We start from the raw sequence: 27,393 nt of genomic DNA on the forward strand, positions 1-27,393 counted from the left end.
CGTTTTAAACTCGTAGTGATAATTTGGAAGGATTGGCGTCAGATGTGGTTTCAGATACACACAAACTTGGTTGTGTAATGATAGTATGCGGTACAGAACCGCCACCGCACGAATTTGACACCATAATTATGAGTGCATATAGCATGCGGGGAATTTCCGCCACAACAAATCAGAGACACAAAAAATGTTTTGTGTCACGAAAAGTGAGTGGTTATGCCTAAAATCACGCGCACTTTTGTTCCTTTTTTTGGTTGCACGTATGATGATGTGTAATGAGCAGAGACACATACAATGTCCTTGTAGATATGTCTCGCTGCCAAAAAGAACTGACGCACTATATATGTTGTTTGTCAATTTTTATTTCACAGATGGAGTGATTTCTAATACGGAACTACATTTTAATAAGGAGCAGCTACCTGCCCTTACTTCATCATAGTATAGGGAACTTCTCTTTCCTCTTTCCCTACACGCAGGGGGCACCAGCCCTGATGAATGTCTGTGCACCCTTTATGGGGCATTGAGGACAGAAATATGTTGGCAATAGGGTCCTAGGACCATAATACCCCTAGTAACCCTTCTTATTATATTTTAATATCAGTGCCGAACCCAAGAATAAAGGGATACTGGGGTCCGACACCGATTTTTAATCTTTATACCCCCTGGCCAAAAATCATTTCATCAAGAGCTCCCTGGAATATTGGTTGAGCCCACCCTGACCTCTAGGCGTCAGGGTGTCCCAATGATGAAGCATGACACCACTAGGGTGTATGAGGGAAAATATTAACAAAAGGGCTTGCCTCCTTCCCCACGCCTAGGTGGTGTTATCCACTTCGAATAGGGCATACCAACACCTGATCCAATAGTAGAGGCTTCTACTACTAACTGGTCCATTGCGGGAGTACCTATAGTGATTTAGTGTTTGTTCACGGGAGGGCGTACTCCCTCACTGTGTCCCTCTCGGCCCCCACCTAACTAGGGATCCTTCCTAAGTTTATTTAGTGTAATATAGCACTTGTGGAACAAACATCTTTTTTGTAAATATCCTCAAATTTGTGTGTTCACAATTGCTAAAGGCAGTACTGCAACACCATCTGCAGAACTTGTATTTATTGGACATGAAGATGGAGAAGAAGATGTGGAGGATCCGTCATCTTCAAGAAAGGAGAGTGAGGTATAGCAATTTTTTTTCATAGCCAGCAGCGAAGAGAAAATCTATGGAAAAGAACTGTCTCATTGTACTTAAAAAAACTACAATCACGGGACATCCAGCATTTCCTGCTCGGTGATGCAGCGAGCGCAAGCCAAATAGTTTTATTTATTTACTTACTTACTTTACTCCTGGCTGTCGTATGTCAAGTCTACTACCCCTCACTCTGCCCCTCCCCATACCGCCCCACAGCCCTGCAGCACTCCCTCTGCAAGCCGCCACTGGCGAATGGGTGTAACAGTGTCTGCATAGGTGTAAAAGTGGGTGTGAAAGTATCTGTATGCATGTAAATGTGAGAGTCTCTGTATGAGTTTCTGAATGGATGGAACAGTGTCTGTAGGATAGCTGAATGGGTTTGACAGCATCTGTATGGGCATGTGAGTGTGTGTAAAACTGTCTATATAGGTGTGCGTGTGGGTGTGAGAATCTGTATGGGTTTGTGAATGGGTGCGACAGTGTCTGTATGGGTGTAAGAGTGGGTCTGAGAGTGTCTGTATGGGTATATGAGTGGATGTGGCAGTATCTGTATGGGAATGTGAGTGACTGCAAGAGCAAGAGAGAGTGTGTGTGTGTGTATATATATATATATATATATATATATATATATATATATATATGTATATATATTACCGACTGGTGGTCGCCAGTAGGTAGTTATAGTTAGAACCTTGTTTCTATTCAAAAAGCGTGTTTTCTTTTGCCAATATCTTTGGCGCCGTTTGATGAATCTTCGCGAAAGTTTCAAATCTAATGGTTCACTCAGGTCAGCTCCTGGCTTGAAAGTTTTGGGGTGATTCATTAAGCAGGGGCTGAGCAAAAAGGTGGGTCCCAAAATGCATTTTTCCCATGTTAATTTCCATAGGAACTTTAGACACTGCTACAGCCCGAACTGCTGAACGGAATTTCACCAAATGAGCCAGGTCTGGGGGGCAATATATAATAATGGTGTACCCCGGGGACCGCCACCCCCAGGGCAATCCTTATTCAACTGTGGGGGCTTGTGGCCCCCCTGCAACACCCGGGGACCTCCTTCAAGGACTACAGACTATACAGAACGCAGCAGCCAGACTCATTCTGCATCTCTCTGGATTAACTCACATCACCCCCTACCTCAGGGAAATCCACTGGCTCACTGTATAGAAAAGATGCCAGTTCAAGCTGCACACTTCTATTAAATGACCTATACAGTTATACACACACCACATCACTTAATCAAACAGAAACAAATGCATACTTATGCTCTTATACAATCACTGATACAAGTACACACTCATCCATACAGCCACTCTCACAATCACGGACTCTCTCATATAGTCATTTATATACGCCAACTCTCACATACACTGCCTTTTATATATGTAGTTACTTGGACATGTACCACTGAGACATCCATTAACTCACCAACGCACCCATACACACACTCACCCACCCATACAGATGTTTGCACATGTACTCTTGAACCCATACACACAGTGAATTAACCACTCAAACATCTATGCACAGTCACACACCTCCCACCCACACACACACACTCAGGCACCCATACAAATACTCAGGCAACCAATCGATAACCCATATAGACACTCATGTAGCTTCTGACCGACCAATGAAGCAGCTTATACAACAACAGAATGGCTGATAAAGACATTCATACAGTTTAGTCACTAACCCATGCATTCAGTAAGACACATGTAATCACTCACTTAAACAGTCAGCCACACACCTACTAAATCCTTCATCCAGACACTTATATACCCACTCATTCTTCAAAACACCTTGGCATATATATATATAATACATATTTAAACTTTAAAGAAAAACACAGTCACTGGATGATGTCATTAGTGATGTCATCAGTGATGTCATTTAAGATGTCATCAGTGATGTCACTGACCATGTCATGAATGATGTAATATGTGATGTAATATGGGGGAATTTCTATGGTTTTGTACAAGAGAAATGTCCAACTAACTATAACGTCCCTGAAACCAGGTGTGAGCAAGACTGCTTTGTCAGGCGAAACGCGTTACTGAAAATTAAATATCTGGTGGTGGAAAAGCCTCTTTGTGATCGTTCAATTACATTCATGGAAAAATAGTGAAAGCTGGTGCACTCCACCGACACTCAATGATCTGCCTGCCTGGGGCAAGGGAAGACGGAAGGAGCAACTCGATTTGAAAAATAAATATATATATATATATATATATATATATATATATATATATATATATATATATATATATATATATATATATATATATATATATATATATATATATATATATATATACATGCTTCCCGGACTGTTCCCTATTTTCTATCTAGTTCATCCCACTGGCACACTCGTCCACCACTCCCAATAGCATCCCACATCTTCCCTTTATTAAGCAACTTCAATTAATATATCCCTATTCAAAGCACTAGCATAAATGCATGCGATCTAAAGAGAATAAACTTAATAACCTTGACAGAACTAATCGTAGTAGGAAATGGAAGCACATATTACTAGCTTATTACCTATTCACCTCTCACATTAGGTTCCAGAGTAGCCTGCTACTTGCCCCAAAGTGCTTTAATGCCTCATGAGGGGTAGTAAGCATGGTACAATTAGAGCTTACAATTACAATGTCTCACAGCACACGTTTCTCCCCACACTGCAAGCCAGCTTGACTAATACTGCGGTTTTGCGGATGCTGTGCTGGAATATATATATCATCTAAGCATGCATGTGATCAATCACTTCTTTCACTTCTTCCCGTTTTCTAAATTTCGATGCGATACAAGGCTCATACTTGAACATTACATTACAAATATAATGTTCAAGTATGAGCTTGATTCCAGAGATTTCAGAATCCAATGTGCCCATGCCACCACAAAACCGGATATACAGGAGCTGTTCATTGGTAGCCATAGAACAATTTGATGATGACATTATGTTTGTCAAAAAGGAGTACAACTGTTTATTTTAACGCAGTTGTGTTCAGTTTACTGGGAAGACCAGATTTGGTTTGCCATCTGCCTCTCTCCCTCTCTCACACATTCTGATTGCTACCAGCTGTCACTGTCTGTCAGTCTTTAGCTGTCAGATGTATTTCACTATTTGATTGTCAACTGTTTGCCAAGTATTTGTCGCAATCTGATTGTCGTCTGCCTGTCGGTTGGCTGCTGGTTAGTAGGAAGTGAAAATGCACATCGTGGTCCCCTTTCCAAATCATCAAGACTAGCAGAGTAAAAACAAAGAGGACGAAAAGTGTCTAGAAGGGCTTGAGGTGTGGTAAACAGGATCCGGTTGAGAACCAGAGGCTGAAGTAATGCCTTTCTTTTTCACCCTCAATAGTTGCTATGTCCCCGACATGTTTAGTCAAATGGATTATTAGATTACACAAGGGTTGCAGTATTCTGTGGAAATAGGATGGCCATTGTTTATCTGAGCCCATCAGTAGAGCACAAACCTAGCGTGGGGTACAGCTAATAAGACTACAGACAGAGAGCATGTGTGGAAGTCAGGCACTGGGACCATTTTAAACATTTCTGGCCTGTAGGACATGTAGCTTAATGTAGCTTGCATGAGAGCAGCTTCAGGATTGGCCGCAGGGGAGGTTGGGAGACACTGCCTATAGTGGAACCAAGAGAGGAGTAGAAGACCGGCGATGCGGCGGCCTGCAGACTGCAGGTAAGTCCTTTTTGTTGTTTTTACTTTCTTCTTTCGTTCTCGTCCCCCCACCCTTGTTTTCACCCACCCCACCACTCTGCCCTAAGACTGGCCACTACTGTCCTTCACAAACATGATGGATATTTTATCCACTTATTACAAGTGTCATAGGATATTATGCACTTGTAGTGCGTTCATGATGGAGTATCTCATCCGCCAAACTCAAAATCAGGCACAAAGTGTTGCATTTATGTGGAGATCTTTTTGTTGTTTCAGAAACGGATTGACATTTTTTACCTTCAAGTGCATTTGTTAGTTTTCTGTTTTCAGGCCAAGCAATCTTATAATCATTCATTGAGGTCCCAGTATTTCATCCTCAGCCTCCATGTATTTTCATTATTTCATTACTTCGTTAAAACCTCCCATGATAATGAAGTCATATTTCGCTTCTGATGCCAATCACCTACCCACATTTAATGAAAGGTGAGATATTTAATGCATCTGATAATTAACGGATGTGGTAAATACCACCTATCTCATAATTTCAGCCCCTGCACAAACAGAGCAATGCGAAGGGGTCATAAAACACAAGCTGACTAGTAGTAAGGTCCTGAGTGTTGATCAAGCAGGTAATAGCACGCAAACAATGCTTAAATTGGTTTTGAAGAAAGAAGAGGTCCCCATTGATGTGAATGATTAATGTAATTAATTTCACCAGCATAGCCATAAAATACTATTTGAAAAGTTAAAACAATAATGGACAGGGGAGTCAAATAGATGGTGAAAGAGGTGGGTATAAGAAATCGGGTTCTTGGTTGAGGGGGGTAGAAGCCCCACTCAGGTAACAACCACAATCCTTGTCATGGTGAACCACAACAGTCACTAGGCACAAAAGCAGTCAGGCATAACTTACAGGCAATTTGTAAAATATTTATGCAGGATAAATATAAGTAATAAAGTGAGAACACAGCACAAGAAAACCTTTTTAGAAAAATAGAGCACATTTTAATCAATAAACTGATACCAGAATAACAAAAATCCAATCAGTAGAACAGGAGATTTGCAATTTCAACGGTTTACATAGATAAAGCACCTAAAAGCACAAAGCACCACTGGTGGGCATCTGGTAATGATAGAATGGGGGAAAATCACACTTTCAGGCCGACCGCAATGAAGTGTGAGTCGGGTACTGGGACCAGGTTAGTCCTGCTGAAAAGGTTCTGTCTCAAATTCTGGCATGAAGAGTTCCGTTCATGTGGAGGAGGCTGCAAGGAGCAGGGAGAAAGTCATATCTGGTTGTCACTGTATCACAAAGAACAGGTCTAGTATAGTGGGTGATCATCACTGCAGCATGAAGATCCTGGGTGGCATCACAGATGGTCATTCCTGGAGCTTTACGCTGGCTGTCATTGTGGGCTGTCGTTGTAGTGCAAAGAGTTGGGCTCACTGAAGCTTCACATTGGCGGTTGTTACGGATGTCAGAGTCTCAGCGTGACCAGGCCTATTCACAGTTGCCAAGAGCTCAAAGCATCAGGATTTCATCTTCTTTCACAGGAGGAGATCAACTGATGTCAGCTAAAGGTCCAGGACCTAGGGAGGCATCTCTTCAGGAACTCACTTCAACAGAGGCAATCAGGGCTCAGGCAGGTTCAGTTGCAGGTTTTATGTAGGTCCTGTGCTGCAGGTCAGCTCAATCATTTGCAGGGAGGTCTCTGAAGCTTGTTGTAACCTTGTAATTCAGACAGGAGGTCAACCAACTGACACTTGAAGTCGCTCAGGTTAGCCTGGGAAGAAGGGAGGAGGACCAGTCTTCCATCTCAGAGAGCCAGGCATTTCTCAAGCATCAAGGAAGTTCTCTTGGGGTCAAGGCAGTCCTCAAGAAGCAGGGCGGCCCTCTTGTAGCAGCAGGGCAGACCTCTGGGGAGCAAGGCAGGCTTCAAGCAGAAAGACAGTCCTATGGGAAGCAAGGCTGTGGTTTTGTCTGTTGTCCACAGGTCCAGGAGTGTGCTGTAGAATGGCTAAGGATGTCCAACATTCATGCCTGGTGCTGCCCCCACGTCTGGTTCTAGAGCATTTTCCCCAACACCTGTCAAGGCTCCACAAAGTCTGGGGTGACAAAGGACTAGTGTCAGCTTCCTTAGTGTGTGCTAGAGGTACATATGTGTAAGTGTAAGTGGGGCAAGTCCCAAATCCACTCCCAGCCATCCTGGCAGGTTGAACTATCTTGCCTACACCTAATCCCTTTTGTTTCACTGTGTAAGATGGATACCCAAACCCCAAGAGCAGAGCCATTCACAGTCATGCAACCAAGGGCCCTGGCAGAAGGCATTAATGGTTAGGGCAAGAAAATGCCAACTTATTAGAAGTGGCTTTTTCAGAATTGTGACTTAAAATGTGTATTTATCATTAAAGAGGACAATTAATTACAATTCATTTAAGTGTAACCACCATATTTATATATGCTCCCAATGAAAAGTAATTTCTTATCAAAATAAATAGGGTAACCCCATGTTAGTCAATGGAAGAGACTTGCATTTGTGAAAAATGACTTTAGGAGCTTTTCACTACCAGGACATGTAAAACGTAAATCCACATGTCCTACTTTTAAAATACCATGCACACACCCTGACCTATGGGCTTTTATGGCCTACTTAAGGGGGTGACTAAAATGTAATAAAGCGGAAAGTTTAGGTCTGGCAAAATATAAGTTGATGCAGCACATAATCAGATTTAAGTTTGAGCCCGTTTTAGAGGTTTTTTTAACCGAGGACACTCACACATTTTAATTTTATGCACGAGGCTTTAACATCAGAGTAGGTTGGGGTTCTAATGTAGCTTTAGATGTGGTAGATTCATTCTTCTTCTTCAGTAGTAATCGCTCAGGGAACGTTAGTCTTATTTTTATTTTGAATACGGCAGATGCCAACTGCATGCAGTGATTGGAAAATGGGTTGAAATGCAGTGAAAGATTACTCATGCAGCATTTTTTTAGGTGAACGGTTGGAGAACATACAGGCACAGAATAATTGTGGTAAGCATCTTTTGTATTCAAATACTGTGGACATTGTGGTTGTGACCTAGAGGTTTGACACACGAACAGTATAAAAACTGTTTTTTAATTCCTTTGTTCCACAGCGAAGTCTATAACTGAATTCAAAGTACGTCCCTCACGCTGTTGATCATCACATATTATGTGGTGTTGACTACAGGTATGTGCACAGGGGCGACATACATCATGTGTAGTGAAAGCAGGAGTTTTTCCTTTTCCTTTTTCCTTATGGTTGGTTATTACTTACAGAGTTTGTACGGAAGTACATTTGGTCACAACATTTAGAAAAAGGGTGTTGTGGCAAACAACTACTCCATGTTGTGAGTTATGAAGGATACTTTTTCTATGAATTTAGTACTTATAACACCTCAGGATCATTTTACGTAACAGAAAGGGGGCCTGTTCATGGCTTTTTTTTTACCTTTTTCTCATCTCCGGGTGACTCCAAGCACATCGCTATGTTCTCAGGCACCTGTCTCTTTTTCGTCTTCGGGTGACATCAAGCACATCGCTATGCTATCAGGCATGGTTGTTTTTTCATCTATCAAGCACAGTTTGCAAAGTTTTTCCAGTTTTCTATAATTTAGTCGACCATTCGGAAGATGTGAACAGTTTAATTTAGTTCATTAAATACAATGATTAGTGATATCTCCTCCCCCCTTATTGTTGTTCAGATTTTTCACAGTGGCCCCTGAAGAGGGAGTGGTATCCCGAAATGCATTGGGCAACAGACACACGAGTGGAAATTAAACTTTCATTTGTCAAATAGGCCACTTTGCCAGTTTTATAGTTTATGTTTAAAAACAAAATATGCTGTTGTGTAATCTAACATCAGTGAATTAATGTTAGAGATATAAAAGTTTAATACATTGATAAGCAGTTTGATTAGTCACTTTAGTAATGTTTAACCCCTTCGCTAGTAGGCCTTTTCCCCCCTTCCGTGCTAAGCCTTTTTATTGGCTATTTGGGGTAGTTCGCGCTTAGGCCCCTGTAATTTTTTGACCACATAAGGTATCCACGCCAAATTTGCGTCCCTTTTTCCAACATCATGGGGATTCTAAAGGTACCCAGGGTTTGTGGATTCCCCTGGAGGGGACCCAGAAATTAGCCAAAATATAGGTAAATTGTGTTTTTTTATGTAAAAACGGACTACAGATGAAAGCATCTGTTCTTTCCCTGCAAATGGTATCAAAAAATAGGTTGTGGTGCTGAAATCACCATCTTTCCAGCTTCCAGGGACAAGCAGACTTTTGTCAGAAAACTACAAATGTTTACACAGTTTTGGCATTTTTCTGGGACATAGCCTATTTTTGCTATTTTTTGTGCTTTCAACCTCTTTCCAGTTAATGGTAGTAATGGGTATGAAGGCAATAATGGATCCTGGAAAGCTATACATTTTAGAACAGTAGACAAAATTCTAAATTCAGCAAGGGGTCATAGAAACTAACAGTTGAATATATGGAAAATTGAAAAAAACAGCCCTTTTTGCCAACGTTTTCACCTGTAACTTCTTCTAATTGTGACAGCTGTTTGAAAGCAATATACCATTATATTCGCTAGATATTTCTGGTTGTGGGGATATATAGGACTTCTAGGTTCACCAAGAACCCGACGAACCCAGAGCCAATAACTGAGCAGCGTCTTGCAATGGTTTTTCATTATGTTCCGAGTATATAGCAATTAATTTGGGAAAATACATACATGGAAAAATTGGTATGAAAGACACCTATACATTTCTGAAATTTGAACAAAATGTAGAGTTTAGAAACAGTAGATATTTGCACATTTCCAAAATTGTGAGTACCCATAGAAGCATGAGACTTATAGGTCATTTTTCAAAATTACTTCTTTTTAGGTCTCGCTGGCGTTGCAGCGCGAAGCGCTGCCGCCAACGAGAACTATTGTTGCAGTGATGCCTGTCAAGGGAGACAGACCGGGGCACGCGCAGCAATCGGGGTCTGTGGACGCGCTTGCGCAGATGCGCGCACACACACACAGACACACGCGCGCGCACACACCCCGACGCTGCCGACCACCCTCACCGCGGCTGCCTAACGCGCGCGCACACACCTCGCCACCGCCGCCGCCCACCCCTGTTTAGGACTTGTTGTTATGTTATATCTTCAGCCTCTGTTCTGCTTGGCCTGCTTGGCTTGCGGTATCCTCTGGGCTCGTGGACATACTTGTGTTCTATGTCTCGAGCCCAGTGTTCCGCGATTCGGCGGTTGAGCAGAGGCGGCTTCCCCGTCTGATTTGGTCAGGTTTCGTTCGTCCTTACTTGAAGAATAAATACTTCTAATTTGCTATGGAGCCTCTTTGATTGATTTACAATATTTTAGGCGCCGATCTGAGAGTCTTAGAGGAAAGGTGTGCACGGAGCGACAGCGAACAACCCACCACCAACTGAACCTACGCGATGATTAGCCTCCGTCTGAACACGCGTAGGTATAACGAGAGACTGCGCTAATTTTGACTAATTAAAGGTACTGTTTCATATCCACTCAGCTTAAATCCTGCTTGTGTCTGTTCCTGCCGCACGCCAGGCGGGGGCGGATCCTCTGTCTGGGTTCAGCCGCGCAACCTCTTGGAGCTGCATATGGGTGGTGACTTTTGGAGGCTTTCCCATTAAAGCGGCAAGGTCACACTAAAGTGGCATGGGCGATCTTCAAGCCCACCAGCAGCACGCTCTTTGGGGGCACTGTTATTGCAGTGAATTCACTTACTTCGTTAAAGCAAGTCGCGCTAGTAATCCTCCGCTGTAAACTCCCTGTGTCTGGAAGAACAAACAGAGTCTTTTTTCCCTTGTCTAGTTTGTCCTGCAAATTTTTCAGAACGGGTGGGACCATCCGTTGCTTTGGTTTTGGACCTGTTTTAACATGTTTCATTGAAGGTGCTTTGAACGTCAAAGCAACTTTTGACCCTGCTGAAGCTGCAGTATATGGTGTTTCAGTGCCGACTGCTTATCTGTGTGCTTCGGTGCTTGAGTCTCTTTCGACGCCAAAGGAAGCTTCGGGTCCGATGTTTGTTGCTTTGGCTCCGAAACTCTGTGTTGATTCGGAGGTGCCAAGCCAGATTTCTTCCGTGCCGATACAAGGTGTATTTTAGGGCTTTAAACTTCTACACTTGTTGATTGTTTTGCAGCGATAGTGACTTTAGTACGCTCTTGAGCCTGTTGTCGGAGACCACCATCGTCAAGGGCAGTGGGGTTTCTAAAGCCACTTTACTAGTCTTTGTAGGGGTTTGGTAGGCTTTTGCTGATGTACTCCCCTGCCTTTGTAGATATGGATCAGGGTCTAAGTCAGAGCTGTCGCCACTGTTAACCAGCAGCATGGGGATGTCTGTTATCGCCATATGTGCCTCAGTATCACCCGGTTCTTCTTCGGGGTTTGGTGACTGTCCCACGAAAATGTCAGGCGAATCTTCGGTGTGTCACTGCACGGATGAGTGGGACTAACAACATTCTGTATGCTGCCGAAGTGTCTTTTTCTAACGGAATGCCATGCACGCCTCACACCAGCTCGTGTAGTGAGCTGGAGACAAACTGAGATTGCACATTCTGTGTTGGTTTTGCCTAGAGTATTTGGCATGACACTTCAGACAGAGGCTGAAGGGTGTCTTTACCCTCATTGTCGTGGAGTTTATGGAGTAAGGTGTCTGGAGTATGGTGACTGGAAAAAAGATACGAGCAAAGGCAGGAGAGATGAATATTTCTGTAACATCAGCCGGTGTATGCAATTGTCTATGCAGTTGTTGAAGAAAACAGGGCGCTGAATAAGGCCTCAGAGCTGGAATCGAGCATTGGTCCCACAGCAGCGATCTTGACGTCTGAGGCTGATGGTGGGAAAAAAAAACAATCTAACAAAGGAACCAACAAACATATGCAATATGAATTGGAGGAGTAGCCACAATACCTCCTTACTCAAAGATTTCTTCGAAGAAAAACAACTTGCAAAAGTCCGAGCTCAACGCTAGATGGCAGGATACAGTAAGCATATGCATCTACGGCCAACACATGCTACGAAAAGTACATTTCTTCACCCTATCCTACTTTCCAAGAATATTTCCATTGCCAAATATGCTTTGCGATTACAGCTACTAATTTTATGGTAATATTTTTTATTAACATTTCTGTCTGCATTTATCCATATTCATTTTTGGACCATTTCGGTGGTATTTATCCATATTTATTTTGTGTTTTGAGAATAAATAGAGGCATAAAATGGTATATTTCTACATTTATTGAATTGCTAAACATACACTCATATAGATACCAGTCTCATTTTAGCAAATAAAGCAGTCAAATATTACAAACCCCTACAACCACAGGTAAATATAAACATTATCTACAAATATATTTTAAAATATGTCTGTACTCAAGGAAATCTCATCCTGTTTTTAACTTCCCATGCTGTCTATCTGCTCAGCTGTTGGGCTGGAAATCATGAATGACACCATGAAGAGTCACTCAAAAGAACACAATTTTCAGCATTTTCCACTTTTAAAAATAAATAGACCGTAAACAGACTGTTTTCTGTATTTATCTGTAAAAATCAGTAAAAACGGAAAACTGAGACCCTTATTTGTGATCCATTCTCCTTCAAACCCAAGTGATTGTGATCGTCTGGATTTTAAAAAGTTTTTAGGTCTCGCCTGAGCCAGCGCTTTAGCGCTACTCTCGCGAGAGCTTTTGTAAATGGGGGATCTGGAAGTGCAAACGAGTGCTTTCAGCCCTCCAAATACAGTGCATGTGCGCCGGGCACGCGCACCATTTGGCAGCCTGCGTGATCACTTTCGCGGCCGCTTTTATGTCCTCAGTGAGCCTCACGGCCACTGAGGACATCAAAGCGGCCGCGAAAGTGCACACCATTTGCCAGCCTGCGTGCCTCTCTCCCCTACCCCCTCCTTTATACCACTTCCTGCTCATTTTTAAAGTTATCTTTTTCAAGGTTACTCAGTTTTAATTATATTTAATAGATGCATTTAATTCCCTGAGTTTTTTCCTAACTCTTCAGCTTACCTGCCCGAAAAGACGGCATGCCAAGTTCAGAGAATTCCTTTCGGTAAATTACTTAAAGGATGCGCCCCCCACCCCCCCTTCCCGAGAGCCTCGCGCAGACCCCTTCTCAAACAGGACTTCCCCTCCCATGGCCGCTGTCCTCTCCTCGGCTAGAGGACAATGACTCCGAGTGAAAATGGAAGAAAGCGTGTGAAAATTGGAGCCGTGCTGGGGACCGAACCGTGACGTGATGTGTTGTTGGAGACTTCTTATTAACTGGCCATCTCCGGTTGATATTTTTGCAACTTTGCCCCTACCTCTAAACGGAAAATTATAAAATCCACGTTTGTGTTGCAAACTCATCATCTTCTGTCATGCCCCCATACACCCTCCCCCACTCTCTAAAACTTCACAGGACTCACACAAGCAAAGCGATCAGTTGGCCAAACATTGTACGTTTGTCGTGATTTAAAGCAAGCCGCAAAAGTACGAACACATTTGTGGTCCACTCCAAATGATGGAGACACAAAGTGAAGATACAAGCCTTAAAGCGATTATTTGCTGAAAGCGGCCCAGAGGTTCTGCACAAGACATCACGCATACATGGGACTGAATGTCAGTAAGGCTGCGGCATACAATTCAGTCAAAACAACTGCGTTTTGGGAGTTGTAGTCTTATTTTCTGCAGGTGAACGCCACTAACGCCCCAGACAGCAATTCGTTTTAAAAGAGAGTGCATACACAAGAATACCCGATTATAAATATTTCTGCCCACCTTGTGCACTTCCCATCACGTCCTGAACTCTTGTAAATCTTTTTTTTTTTCTTCAGTTTTTTATAGCACAAACTCAACTCGAAGGAACCAGAGCGCTTTCCATAAGCACCGGTTGCATTGCAAACGAACACGTTTTTTGTAGTCACTAGTGATTTGCCCCGAATCAAGGAATGCTTGAGTTAGTTCTCTAGCTCAAGGCCAGCCGCTCTAGCCGTTAGGCCACCAGACCCTTTTTGTTTTGTCTCGTTATGATTTTTGCCTTCGCTCTATTACGCGCACTATGCTCTCTACAGCGCTCTGACACCTATGCTGAGCGTGGTCTTTGCAGTGTGTCAACCTCAACAAACAAACATTCACAAACAAAAGTCATTTCCCTTTCGAAATTTCACCTCAGTCAGGATTAGTGTAGACTTAAAACAACAGCGCGATGTCTGTAGGAGGGGTAGGGGCCCTGGGGCTCGCACCACCATAAATTAAGGGTTAGGTGAGTGAAAGAGGGGCGGTCGTATAACACAAAGGTGCGCTGCGAAATGCAGTAAACACCCAAAATGTGCAGTTTTCTGTGTGAAAGAAGGGATATCGTATCACAAACGTTTTGAAGCTAAGTTGCAAGCACAAATACAAGGAAAGAGACAGAATCCCGCACCCCCCGGAATTCCCTGGAGTGTAAAAGATTTTTCTCAACGGGGATAAATATTTTCCCAGTGAATAAACACCAAGTTATTGAGGCAAATGCACATTATGCAAAATGCCAGTGTGGCATTGTAACTTACTTTTTTCGAGCAAAATGCATTCTTGCCAATTTTGACTGAAGGAGAGCGCTTCGAAAACAAAAATAGCACACTATCGCATGCGATGCGAACAGCATCTTTTCTCAATTACATGACGTTGAGTAGGTACGAGCCTCGGGGTTGACTTCACATCCTGTGATTCTCGGCAAATCACTTAATCTCCCTGTGCCTATCAAATCAAGCATTTGCAATGCAATAGGTATCGCATTTACGCAAGTTTAAGCTAATGGCATTGTAAATGGCAATGCCTTTTATTTATGTTTTAAAAACCAAGTTATAAAAAAGGCATTGTCATTTACACTGCCAATAGCTCAAACTTGTGTAAATGCGAGACCTATTGCATTGCAAATGCTTGTTTACATATTGTCTTTCATTTGGAAGGCAGAAATGCATCAAAAGTCAATAGGTAATAACAGTTGCTCTACAATTATGTGTACCCTAAGTCTCCCGATACAAATGGTACCTCACTTGGGTGGGTAGGCCTAGTGCCTGCGACAGGAAAAGATCCAAAACTGAACGTAGACACAGTGAAAACTGACTCTTTTTTTGCAAAGTGCCTAGCTGTAGATTTTGAACCCTAGCTATGCCAGCACCTGGGGAATCCTAGCAAACCTATACATTTTTTAAAAGTAGACATACAGGGGAATCCAGGATGGGGTGACTTGTGTGGTTCGCACCAGGTTCTATTACCCAGAATCCCTTGCAAACCTCAAAATCTGTCCAAAAAAACAAATTTTCCTCACATTTCCGTGGTGGGAAGTTCTCGAATCTACGTAGCTCCCCAAGATTCTACCCACCCCGCGTTTCCCAGAGTCTTCTAAGAAAAATGGTATCTCACTTGTGTGGGTAGGCCTAGTGCCCGTGACAGCAAACGGCCCAAAACGCAACGTGGACCCACAACATTTTCACAGTGAAAACTGACCCTTTTTTTGCAAAGTGCCTAGCTGTAGATTTTCAACCCTAGCTCTGCCAGCACCCAGGGAAACCTAGAAAACCTATACATTTTTGAAAGCTAGACACCCGGGGAATTCCAGGGAGGTATGGCTTGCATGGATCCCCCATCATTTTCTTATCCAGAATACACTGCAAACCTCAAATTTAGCTGAAAAAAATCACATTTTCCACACATTTTTGTGTGGGAAAGTTGTGGTATCACCGGGTTGACACAAATTTCCTACCACCCAGTGGTCCCCCAGGTCACCCGATAAAAATGGTGCCTCACTCGTGCGGGAGACCCAAGTACCCACGACAGGCAAGGGCCCAAAACTTATTGAGGCGACATCAAAATTGCCTATCACGAAACGACCTGGTTTTGCAACTGGGGACACCTGAGTTTTTTGCCCCGTGCTCGGCGGCCACCTAGCCGTGTCTGAACTGGGGTGGCAGAGTGGGTTAAAGAATGGTGATGAAACAAACCCAGATCTGTTGACTGGGTGTGAGTGTTTGATTGGTTCTGATGCTCCATCCATCACCACCCCCTTTTTTACCGCTTTGTTCGCCATAAGTTTGGCAGGGTATGCTCAGACGTGAGTCCCTTGCTCACTTTGCCACTGGATTCAAGCAAGCCTGGCTGAAGACGGCTGAAATGCCAGAAACCGGTCCTAGGAAGCTTGTTTCCGGTCCAGGGAAGGCATGGCTTGGCAGTTTGGGCTGGACTGTTCCCATGAGGCACAGGGTCAGACTGATTTGCATATGGCCATGTCTGAACTGGGGTGGCAGAGTGGGCTAAAGAATGGTGATGGATCAAACCCAGATCTGTTGACTGGGTGTGAGTGTTTGATTGGTTCTGATGCTCCGTCCATCACCACCCACTTTTGTACCGCTTTGTTTGCCATAAGTTTGGCAGGGTATGCTCAGACGTGAGTCCCTTTCTCACTTTGCCACTGGATTCAAGCAAGCTTGGCTGAAGACGGCTGAAATGCCAGAAACCGGTCCTAGGAAGCTTGTTTCCGGTCCAGGGAAGGCATGGCTTGGCAGTTTGGGCTGGACTGTTCCCATGAGACACAGGGTCAGACTGATTTGCATATGGCCATGTCTGAACTGGGGTGGCAGAGTGGGCTAAAGAATGGTGATGGATCAAACCCAGATCTGTTGAGTGGGTGTGAGTGTTTGATTGGTTCTGATGCTCCGTCAATCACCACCCCCTTTTGTACCGCTTTGTTCACCATACGTTTGGCAGGGTATGCTCGGACGTGAGTCCCTTGCTCACTTTGCCACTGGATTCAAGCAAGCCTGGCTGAAAATGACTGAAATGCCAGAAACCGGTCCTAGGAAGCTTGTTTCCGGTCCAGAGAAGGCATGGCTTGGCAGTTCGGGCTGGACAGTTCCCATGAGGCACAGGGTCAGAAAGATTTGCATATGGCCATGTCTGAACTGGGGTGGCAGAGTGGGCTAAAGAACGGTGATGGATCAAACCCAGATCTGTTGACTGGGTGTGAGTGTTTGATTGGTTCTGATGCTCCGTCCATCACCACCCCCTTTTGTACCGCTTTGTTCGCCATAAGTTTGGCAGGGTATGCTCAGACGTGAGTCCCTTGCTCACTTTGTCACTGGATTCAAGCAAGCCTGGCTGAAGACGGCTGAAATGCCAGAAACCGGTCCTAGGAAGCTTGTTTTCGGTCCAGGGAAGGCATGGCTTGGCAGTTTGGGCTGGACTGTTCCCATGAGGCACTGGGTCAGACTGCTTTGCATATGGCCATGTCTGAACTGGGGTGGCAGAGTGGGCTAAAGAACGGTGATGGATCAAACCCAGATCTGTTGACTGGGTGTGAGTGTTTGATTGGTTCTGATGCTCCGTCCATCACCACCCCCTTTTGTACCGCTTTGTTCGCCATAAGTTTGGCAGGGTATGCTCAGACGTGAGTCCCTTGCTCACTTTGCCACTGGATTCAAGCAAGCCTGGCTGAAGACGGCTGAAATGCCAGAAACTGGTCCTAGGAAGCTTGTTTCCGGTCCAGGGAAGGCATGGTTTGGCAGTTTGGGCTGGACTGTTCCCATGAGGCACAGGGTCAGACTGATTTGCATATGGCCATGTCTGAACTGGGGTGGCAGAGTGGGCTAAAGAATGGTGATGGATCAAACTAGGGGTGGGCGGAATTTGCGTAATCGCGTTACGCAAATCTCCGCGAAACGGTAAAAAATCTCCGCGAACACGCAGAAATTCTGCGAACACGCGGAATTGCTTGTTTGCGATGCTTTTTTCCTGTTCACAATCGCTGTTTGCGTGCTCGGGGAGAAATATCTCACGAACACGCATTTTGGGAACGCGAACAAGCAAAAATTTCGCAAAGTCGCGGAAATCGGAATTTTGTGCAATTTCGCGTTCTCCGCATAACGCGAAATTACCCAAATTCCGCAAATTCCGCGAACGGAACGGAATTTGCCGCCCAGGCCTAGATCAAACCCAGATCTGTTGACTGGGTGTGAGTGTTTGATTGGTTCTGATGCTCCGTCCATCACCACCCCCTTTTGTACCGCTTTGTTCGCCATAAGTTTGGCAGGGTATGCTCAGACGTGAGTCCCTTGCTCACTTTGCCACTGGATTCAAGCAAGCCTGGCTGAAGGTGGCTGAAATGCCAGAAACCGGTCCTAGGAAGCTTGTTTCCGGTCCAGAGAAGGCATGGCTTGGCAGTTTGGGCTGGACTGTTCCCATGAGGCACAGGGTCAGACTGATTTGCATATGGCCATGTCTGAACTGGGGTGGCAGAGTGGGCTAAAGAATGGTGATGGATCAAACCCAGATCTGTTGACTGGGTGTGAGTGTTTGATTGGTTCTGATGCTCCGTCCATCACCACCCCCTTTTGTACCGCTTTGTTCGCCATAAGTTTGGCAGGGTATGCTCAGACATGAGTCCCTTGCTCACTTTGCCAATGGTTTCAAGCAAGCCTGGCTGAAGACGGCTGAAATGCCAGAAACCGGTCCTAGGAAGCTTGTTTCCGGTCCAGGGAAGGCATGGCTTGGCAGTTTGGGCTGGTCTGTTCCCATGAGACACAGGGTCAGACTGATTTGCCTATGGCCATGTCTGAACTGGGGTGGCAGAGTGGGCTAAAGAATGGTGATGGATCAAACCCAGATCTGTTGACTGGGTGTGAGTGTTTGATTGGTTCTGATGCTCCGTCCATCACCACCCCCTTTTGTACCGCTTTGTTCGCCATAAGTTTGGCAGGGTATGCTCAGACGTGAGTCCCTTGCTCACTGTGCCACTGGCTTCAAGCAAGCCTGGCTGAAGACGGCTGAAATGCCAGAAACCGGTCCTAGGAAGCTTGTTTCCGGTCCAGGGAAGGCATGGCTTGGCAGTTTGGGCTGGACTGTTCCCGTGTGGCACAGGGTCAGACTGATTTGCATATGGCCATGTCTGGACTGGGGTGGCAGAGTGGGCTAAAGAATGGTGATGGATCAAACCCAGATCTGTTGAGTGGGTGTGAGTGTTTGATTGGTTCTGATGCTCCGTCCATCACCACCCCCTTTTGTACCGCTTTGTTCGCCATAAGTTTGGCAGGGTATGCTCAGACGTGAGTCCCTTGCTCACCTTGCCACTGGATTCAAGCAAGCCTGGCTGAAGACGGCTGAAATGCCAGAAACCGGTCCTAGGAAGCTTGTTTCCGGTCCAGGGAAGGCATGGCTTGGCAGTTTGGGCTGGACTGTTCCCGTGTGGCACAGGGTCAGACTGATTTGCATATGGCCATGTCTGGACTGGGGTGGCAGAGTGGGCTAAAGAATGGTGATGGATCAAACCCAGATCTGTTGAGTGGGTGTGAGTGTTTGATTGGTTCTGATGCTCCGTCCATCACCACCCCCTTTTGTACCGCTTTGTTCGCCATAAGTTTGGCAGGGTATGCTCAGACGTGAGTCCCTTGCTCACCTTGCCACTGGATTCAAGCAAGCCTGGCTGAAAATGACTGAAATGCCAGAAACCGGTCCTAGGAAGCTTGTTTCCGGTCCAGGGAAGGGGTGGCTTGGCAGTTTGGGCTGGACTGTTCCCATGAGGCACAGGGTCAGACTGATTTGCATATGGCCATGACTGAACTGGGGTGGCAGAGTGGGCTAAAGAATGGTGATGGATCAAACCCAGATCTGTTGACTGGGTGTGAGTGTTTGATTGGTTCTGATGCTCCGTCAATCACCACCCCCTTTTGTACCGCTTTGTTCACCATAAGTTTGGCAGGGTATGCTCGGACGTGAGTCCCTTGCTCACTTTGCCACTGGATTCAAGCAAGCCTGGCTGAAGACGGCTGAAATGCCAGAAACCGGTCCTAGGAAGCTTGGTTCTGATGCTCCATCCATCACCACCCCCTTTTGTACCACCTAGGGAAACCTACCATACCCACATATTTATGAAAACTAGACACCCGGGGATTCCAGGGAGGTATGGCTTGTGTGGATCCCCCAATGTTTTCTTACCCAGAATCCCCTGCAAACCTGAAATTTAGCTGTAAAAATCACTTTTTCCACACTTTTTTGTGTGTGGATCCCCCAATGTTTTCTTACCCAGAATCCCCAGCAAACCTCAAATTTAGCCGAAAAAAATCACTTTTTCCACACATTTTTGTGGGGGAAAGTTGTGGCATCACCGGGCTGACAGAAATTTCCTACCACCCAGTGTTCCCCCAGGTCTCCCGATAAAAATGGTGCCTGACTCGTGTGGGAGGGCCAAAACGTATTGAGGCCACATCAAAATAGCCTATCACAAAACGACCTGGTTTTGCAAGGGGGGACACCTGGGTTTTTTGCCCAGTGCTCGCAGCCAGCTAGGGAAACCTACCAAAACCACACATTTCTAAAAACTAGACACATGGGGTATTCCAGGGAGGTATGGCTTGCATGGATCCCCACATTTTCTTAAACAGAAGCCCCCCCAAACATCAAATTTAGCTGAACAAATCACTTTTTCCACACATTTGAGTGTGGGAAAGTTGTGGCATCACCAGGCTGACACAAATTTCCTACCACCCAGCGTTCCCCCGGGTCTCCTGATAAAAATGGTGCCTCACTCTTGTGGGAGTCCCAAGTAACCGTAACAGGCAAGGGCCCAAAACGTATTGAGGCGACATCAAAATTGCCTATCACTAAACAACCTGGTTTTGCAAGGGGGTCGCTTGGTTTTTGGCCCCGTGTTCGGCGGCCACCTAGGGAAACCTACCAAACCCACTCATTTCTAAAAACTAGACTCACGGGTGATTCCAGGCAGGTATGGCTTGCATGGATCCCCTAACATTTTCTTACCCAGAATCCCTTGCAAACCTGAAATTTAGCTGAAAAAATCACTTTTCCAACACATTTTTGGGTGGGAAAGTGGTGGCATCACAGGGTTGACACAAATTTCCTACCACCCAGTGTTCCCACAGATCTCCCGATAAAAATGGTTCTTCACTTGTGTGGTAGGCCCAAGTACCCGCGACAGGCAAAGGCCCAAAACGTATTGAGATGACATCAAAATTGACTATCATAAAACGACCTGGTTTTGCAAGGGGGTCACCTGGGTTTTTGGCCCCGTGCTCGGCGACCAGCTAGGGAAACCTACCAAAACCACACATTTCTGAATACTAGACAACCAGGGAATTCCAGGGAGGTATCGCTTGCGTGGATCCCCCAACGTTTTCTTACCCAGAATCCCCTGCAAAACTGAAATTTAGCTGAAAAAATCACTTTTTCCACACATTTTTGTGTCTGGATCCCCTAATGTTTTCTTACCCAGAATCCCCTGCAAACCTCAAATTTAGCTGATAAAAATATTTTTTCCACATATTTTTGTGTGGGAATGTTGTGGCATTACCGGGTTGACACAAAATTCCTACCACACAGTGTTCCCCCAGGTCACCTGATAAAAATTGTGCCTCACTCGTGTGGGAGGTCCAAGTACCCACGACAGGCCAGGGCCCAAAACATATTGAGGCGACATCAAAATTGCCTATCACAAAAATCCCTGGCATCTAGTGGGCTTTCTGCCCCCCCCCCCGGGGGGCAGATTTGGGGCTTCTGCCCCATCTGCCTCCAGGGGGGGCAGAAACACTAATTTTTGGGGGGGGAGATGCATTGGCATGCCCGTTTTGGGAAGCCCCCACCCTAATTTAATTTGCCTAAAAGAAATCCCTAATGGCCTTTTTACTCCCCCGGGGGCAGAAATGCTGTAATTTTGGTGAGCGAGTGGGGGCATCGGCATGCCCATTTTGGGAAGCCCCCACCCTAAGTACATTTTTGAGAAAGATATCCCTGGCGCTAGTGGGCTTTCTGTCTCACGGGGGGCAGAAAGACTGATATGCCCAAAACACAATGGGGGGAGCAAAGGCCCTTGCCCAAGGAGCCGTACCCTCCTCCCCGATGCTAGTGGGTGGATCCCTTCTTAGGGATCACCCTCCTGGGGTGATCCCCAAGCAGGGATCCACTAGGGAAGGGTACCATTGGAAAGGGGAGATTCTCTATTTTCCAATGATATCTCTCCCAAGTGTTTCGGTGCTCGGGGGCTGAGATAGCCCCACAAGCACTGAAACACTGAAACTGAAACTCAGTTTCAGTTTCGTTTTCAATGTAATGACGACAGCGCGCAATGCGCGCCATCGTCATTACCTTGAAAACCGGGGATTGTCCTCGGGAGGTTGGGCAAGCTCTTCCCCACCTCCCAAGGCACAAAAACAATGGAAATCCCTCTGTTGTTTACAGCAGAGGGATTTCCTGCCCCTGTCCTCATGACGGAATGGTTCCGTCGTGATCACAGGAGCACCGGTGCTCATGACGGAACCATTCCTTCATGAGCAGCGAAAGGGTTACATTTGTGTTGTAAAATTGTTGATAGAATCATTTGCTGCGTGTCCAGGTCACAATTGATCAGTGGAAAGAAAAACAAAGAGGGGAGTAGAGAGGTTCCACTCAACGAGTGGTGGAGGTGGATACTTCCTCCCAATAAAGCGTACATAAACAAAGGGATCCACCCGCAAGTACAATAGATCAAGAGGCTCCCGTTCATACCATGTGTGTCCCAAGGTCGTGGAGAATACACATCAGTTGTTAAAATACCCCTCACACACCAAAAGGGCCCTTGGTGTCATGCTTCATCATAGGGGTCTTCCCGCCCCTCTACGGGACGGGGCGTGCTACGACCAACGTATACGTGGGAGCACTGTTCTTAATGAGACTACTATGTGTAGTGCAAGGGTGTGCAAGGAAGGGTCAGGAGTGAATGGAGAGTGATTTATAAAAATACCTGGCTCACTGGACTAGGATAAAAAAATTTATTCTGCCATCTAAGCTGGTATTAGTAAAAAGGTGGGGGTGGAGGGTGTATGCCTCAATGAGCTTGACCTCCTGGTGTCGACATGTTTCGAAGCTTCCCCAAGCTTCTTCGTCAGGACCTAAAAGATCCCTTCCAACGACGCACTGTGATGTGGTAAAAAATAGTAGGTGAAAAAATCAAAGAGGAGGTAAATAGCCTCCAAAAGTTGGTAACGCCCCAATGGGTCTTACATACTCCTTTTAACCTAAAAGGAGAGAATGGTATGAATGAGAGATACACAAGACATTTTTGTAATATGGATAGAAGTTCATTCCGTCGTGTTAGAACAGTGATCTGAAAAAGGAAGTGAATGATGATCGTCTTCTAACGCTATCACGTGATCTGTGATAAAAATACTGTGTGACATACTACATCAAAAACATAACATAACAAAACACAACATAAAACACACACTCTACTCAGAAAGGAAACGAAGTTCCTGTAGGGCGAAATATAATAGTGGTTGTTTGCATGCCCAACAAAGCAAAGAGTAAAACATACTTGCTGCAAAAAGAACAATATCCTCATGAGCTCAATTACCGAGTGGTTGGAGTGCCAAAATAGGCTACCTAAGTAACGGGAGAGAAGAGACTGTAATCCAATCGTCAATATTGCAAAGGTACATCCTCCACCTGCCGGCTGTGCCGTACTTACGCCTCCAAGGACCAGTGTCCTGCCCAAATAACCACCCCGGTCGGCTCCGTCGATAAATTCAGACTGGAGATTTCGTAGTTTAAATACCCACACCAATCAGGGAATACGCGCCAAACAGCCCCGTTTGACGGACCAATAGAAGGCAACCTGCTCGCAAAGTTAGTGGAAACCTGCAGGCGCTGCTTCACGGGACCCGGAGCCGGAAGTTAAAAGCGGCCGGGTCACCGTGGTGAGATCGCAAAGGACCCCTAGAGGGAGAGAGGTGTCTATGTAGGATGCCTGATAGAACGCTGACGAAACACAATTATGAAGAGGGAAACATGTTCCAAACTGCGTAAATAGACAGTTAAAATCACCAGATTTAGGGAGAGGGGGTTAAGTGTAAAAAAAAAAATAAACTGGGAAAAGGTTCAGATGTGCATATATCGGTAGAGAAGTATCTCTAGGTGTCCATGTAGGATGCCTGAATAACATAGGGACGAAGGAAATTAATAAAAGCATGAAACAAGTAGGAAAAAATGTCCCAACCTGCGTGCTAGAGACACACAGCTGGTACACAGCTAAACCAAGAGGGGCACATATACATAAGATAGGCAATGCCCACACGAATAAGAAGGCGACTACAGGGGGGCCTCTGCTGTGGTCAAAAAAGGGGTATTGACAAGTGCATGAAGAAAAGAAAATTACACAATTGTCCTAGAGTGGTACTCCACTGGTTCTGGACAGGTACGGGGGGCAAAAAAATGTGAAAGGAATAGTCTCGTCAGGTGGGAGAACAGATAGCTGAACAGTACTCAGTCAGGTATGATGTTGGTCAGACTCGGAACTGATTCCATGGTATATCCTCATTTAATCCATGGATATGTGTTTTGAGACGGAACACCCATCGTTGGGTCACATTTTTTTGCCCCCCGTACCTGTCCAGAACCAGTGGAGTACCACTCTAGGACAATTGTGTAATTTTCTTTTCTTCATGCACTTGTCAATACCCCTTTTTTGACCACAGCAGAGGCCCCCCCTGTAGTCGCCTTCTTATTCGTGTGGGCATTGCCTATCTTATGTATATGTGCCCCTCTTGGTTTAGCTGTGTACCAGCTGGGTGTCTCTAGCACGCAGGTTGGGACATTTTTTCCTACTTGTTTCATGCTTTTATTAATTTCCTTCGTCCCTATGTTATTCAGGCATCCTACATGGACACCTAGAGATAATTCTCTACCGATATATGCACATCTGAACCTTTTCCCAGTTTATTTGTTTTTTTACACTTAACCCCCTCTCCCTAAATCTGGTGATTTTAACTGTCTATTTACGCAGTTTGGAACATGTTTCCCTCTTCATAATTGTGTTTCGTCAGCGTTCTATCAGGCATCCTACATAGACACCTCTCTCCCTCTAGGGGTCCTTTGCGATCTCACCACGGTGACCCGGCCGCTTTTAACTTCCGGCTCCGGGTCCCGTGAAGCAGCGCCTGCAGGTTTCCACTAACTTTGCGAGCAGGTTGCCTTCTATTGGTCCGTCAAACGGGGCTGTTTGGCGCGTATTCCCTGATTGGTGTGGGTATTTAAACTACGAAATCTCCAGTCTGAATTTATCGACGGAGCCGACCGGGGTGGTTATTTGGGCAGGACACTGATCCTTGGAGGCGTAAGTACGGCACAGCCGGCAGGTGGAGGATGTACCTTTGCAATATTGACGATTGGATTACAGTCTCTTCTCTCCCGTTACTTAGGTAGCCTATTTTGGCACTCCAACCACTCGGTAATTGAGCTCATGAGGATATTGTTCTTTTTGCAGCAAGTATGTTTTACTCTTTGCTTTGTTGGGCATGCAAACAACCACTATTATATTTCGCCCTACAGGAACTTCGTTTCCTTTCTGAGTAGAGTGTGTGTTTTATGTTGTGTTTTGTTATGTTATGTTTTTGATGTAGTATGTCACACAGTATTTTTATCACAGATCACGTGATAGCGTTAGAAGACGATCATCATTCACTTCCTTTTTCAGATCACTGTTCTAACACGACGGAATGAACTTCTATCCATATTACAAAAATGTCTTGTGTATCTCTCATTCATACCATTCTCTCCTTTTAGGTTAAAAGGAGTATGTAAGACCCATTGGGGCGTTACCAACTTTTTGGAGGCTATTTACCTCCTCTTTGATTTTTTCACCTACTATTTTTTACCACATCACAGTGCGTCGTTGGAAGGGATCTTTTAGGTCCTGACGAAGAAGCTTGGGGAAGCTTCGAAACACGTCGACACCAGGAGGTCAAGCTCATTGAGGCATACACCCTCCACCCCCACCTTTTTACTAATACCAGCTTAGATGGCAGAATAAAAAAAAATTTCCTAGTCCAGTGAGCCAGGTATTTTTTTAAATCACTCTCCATTCACTCCTGACCCTTCCTTGCACACCCTTGCACTACACATAGTAGTCTCATTAAGAACAGTGCACCCACGTATACGTTGGTCGTAGCACGCCCCGTCCCGTAGAGGGGCGGGAAGACCCCTATGATGAAGCATGACACCAAGGGCCCTTTTGGTGTGTGAGGGGTATTTTAACAACTGATGTGTATTCTCCACGACCGTGGGACACACATGGTATGAACGGGAGCCTCTTGATCTATTGTACTTGCGGGTGGATCCCTTTGTTTATGTACACAATTGATCAGTGACACTTAAAGTAGAGCTTAAATATTTCATTTGGCAGGTCAAAATGGTAGTTTAATACTTCACTACAGGCTGCAATGGCAGTCCTGCTGCATGTTTCAAAGTAATACTTTAGTGAGTGGCACAATGAGTGCTGCAAGCCCACTAGAAACCTTCAATTTACAGGCCCTGGGTACATGTACTACCATTTACCAGGGACTTACAAGTACAGTTAATGTGCCAATTAGGTGTAAACCAATTTTGACATGTCAGAAGGAGAGAGTACAAGCACTTTACCATTGGTCAGCAAGGAAAAAGTGCACAGTCTTAATGCCAACAAAAATGTGTTCAGCAACAGAAGGCACAAATCTGGGGAGATCCCACATAAAGTGTCATGTCCACCAGTGACCCTCATGGCAGAGACTTGAGGAACTCCACATGTTGCTATCTTCAATGCTGATCTGAAAGAGGGAAGCAAGATACCCTCAGAGCAGTAAGTGAAGAAGGAGGTGAACCAATAGATAGTTAGGTCTATAACCCAATTTGTGAACAGTCATTGATCAAACTAGAATGAGAGACCATAATGGAGGCTGAGGAAATGTTCAGTAGTGCCAGAGTAAAGCAAAGTCACTTTGTCAAACACATCAGAAATACACCAAGAAAAGTTACTGATATTGGAGTTTATGTCTGGCCCAAAAGATGGGTTAGCAAAATCAAGTTACGACATTAATGATAGCAAAGTATTTGACCTAGATTGGTTGATGTGACTAGTCCTTTCAATTGCTCACGTATAGTGGTTTTCATATTCCTAAGCATTCCGCTGTTGTGTAGTTTTAATGAGTTGGGGACACTCCAGAAGAAGCTAAATGTATATATGAGAGAAATACTCCTAATAATTGGTTAGGGTTCCGTTGTGTTGGGGAGATTTTTGTTGACAATTCACATGGAAAACATATATGTGCAACATCTAATTGTCTGAAGCGCAAGCAGGACAGTGGGATATCATCACAGGGTAAAACCCACCCTAACACCTTCATTAAGATTTGTTGTATTTCCAAAAGATGACACCAAAGAAAGAGTCTCACTAAAAATATACACTCATGCACTAAGAGTACATCAGTATTACAACAGGTAAAATGACTGCAAATGTTAATACATAATATGCTAATACTGCATAGGCGTTTTGGTAGTGGATTAGCATGGCTTTACTCTTTGGCCTTCTGTGAGAAATTGACTTGTTTTAGGGTGGTGTGAGCCCTTCCAAAGCAACAGCCACAATCCTTGCCAAGGTGAATTACAAAAGTAACTAAATTAACCAGTGCTTAACCCTCTGATAGCTTTACACAAAACCC

This window comes from Triturus cristatus, chromosome 3_2 (assembly GCF_964204655.1).
Source record: "Triturus cristatus chromosome 3_2, aTriCri1.1, whole genome shotgun sequence".
NCBI classification, from domain to species: Eukaryota; Metazoa; Chordata; class Amphibia; order Caudata; family Salamandridae; genus Triturus; species Triturus cristatus.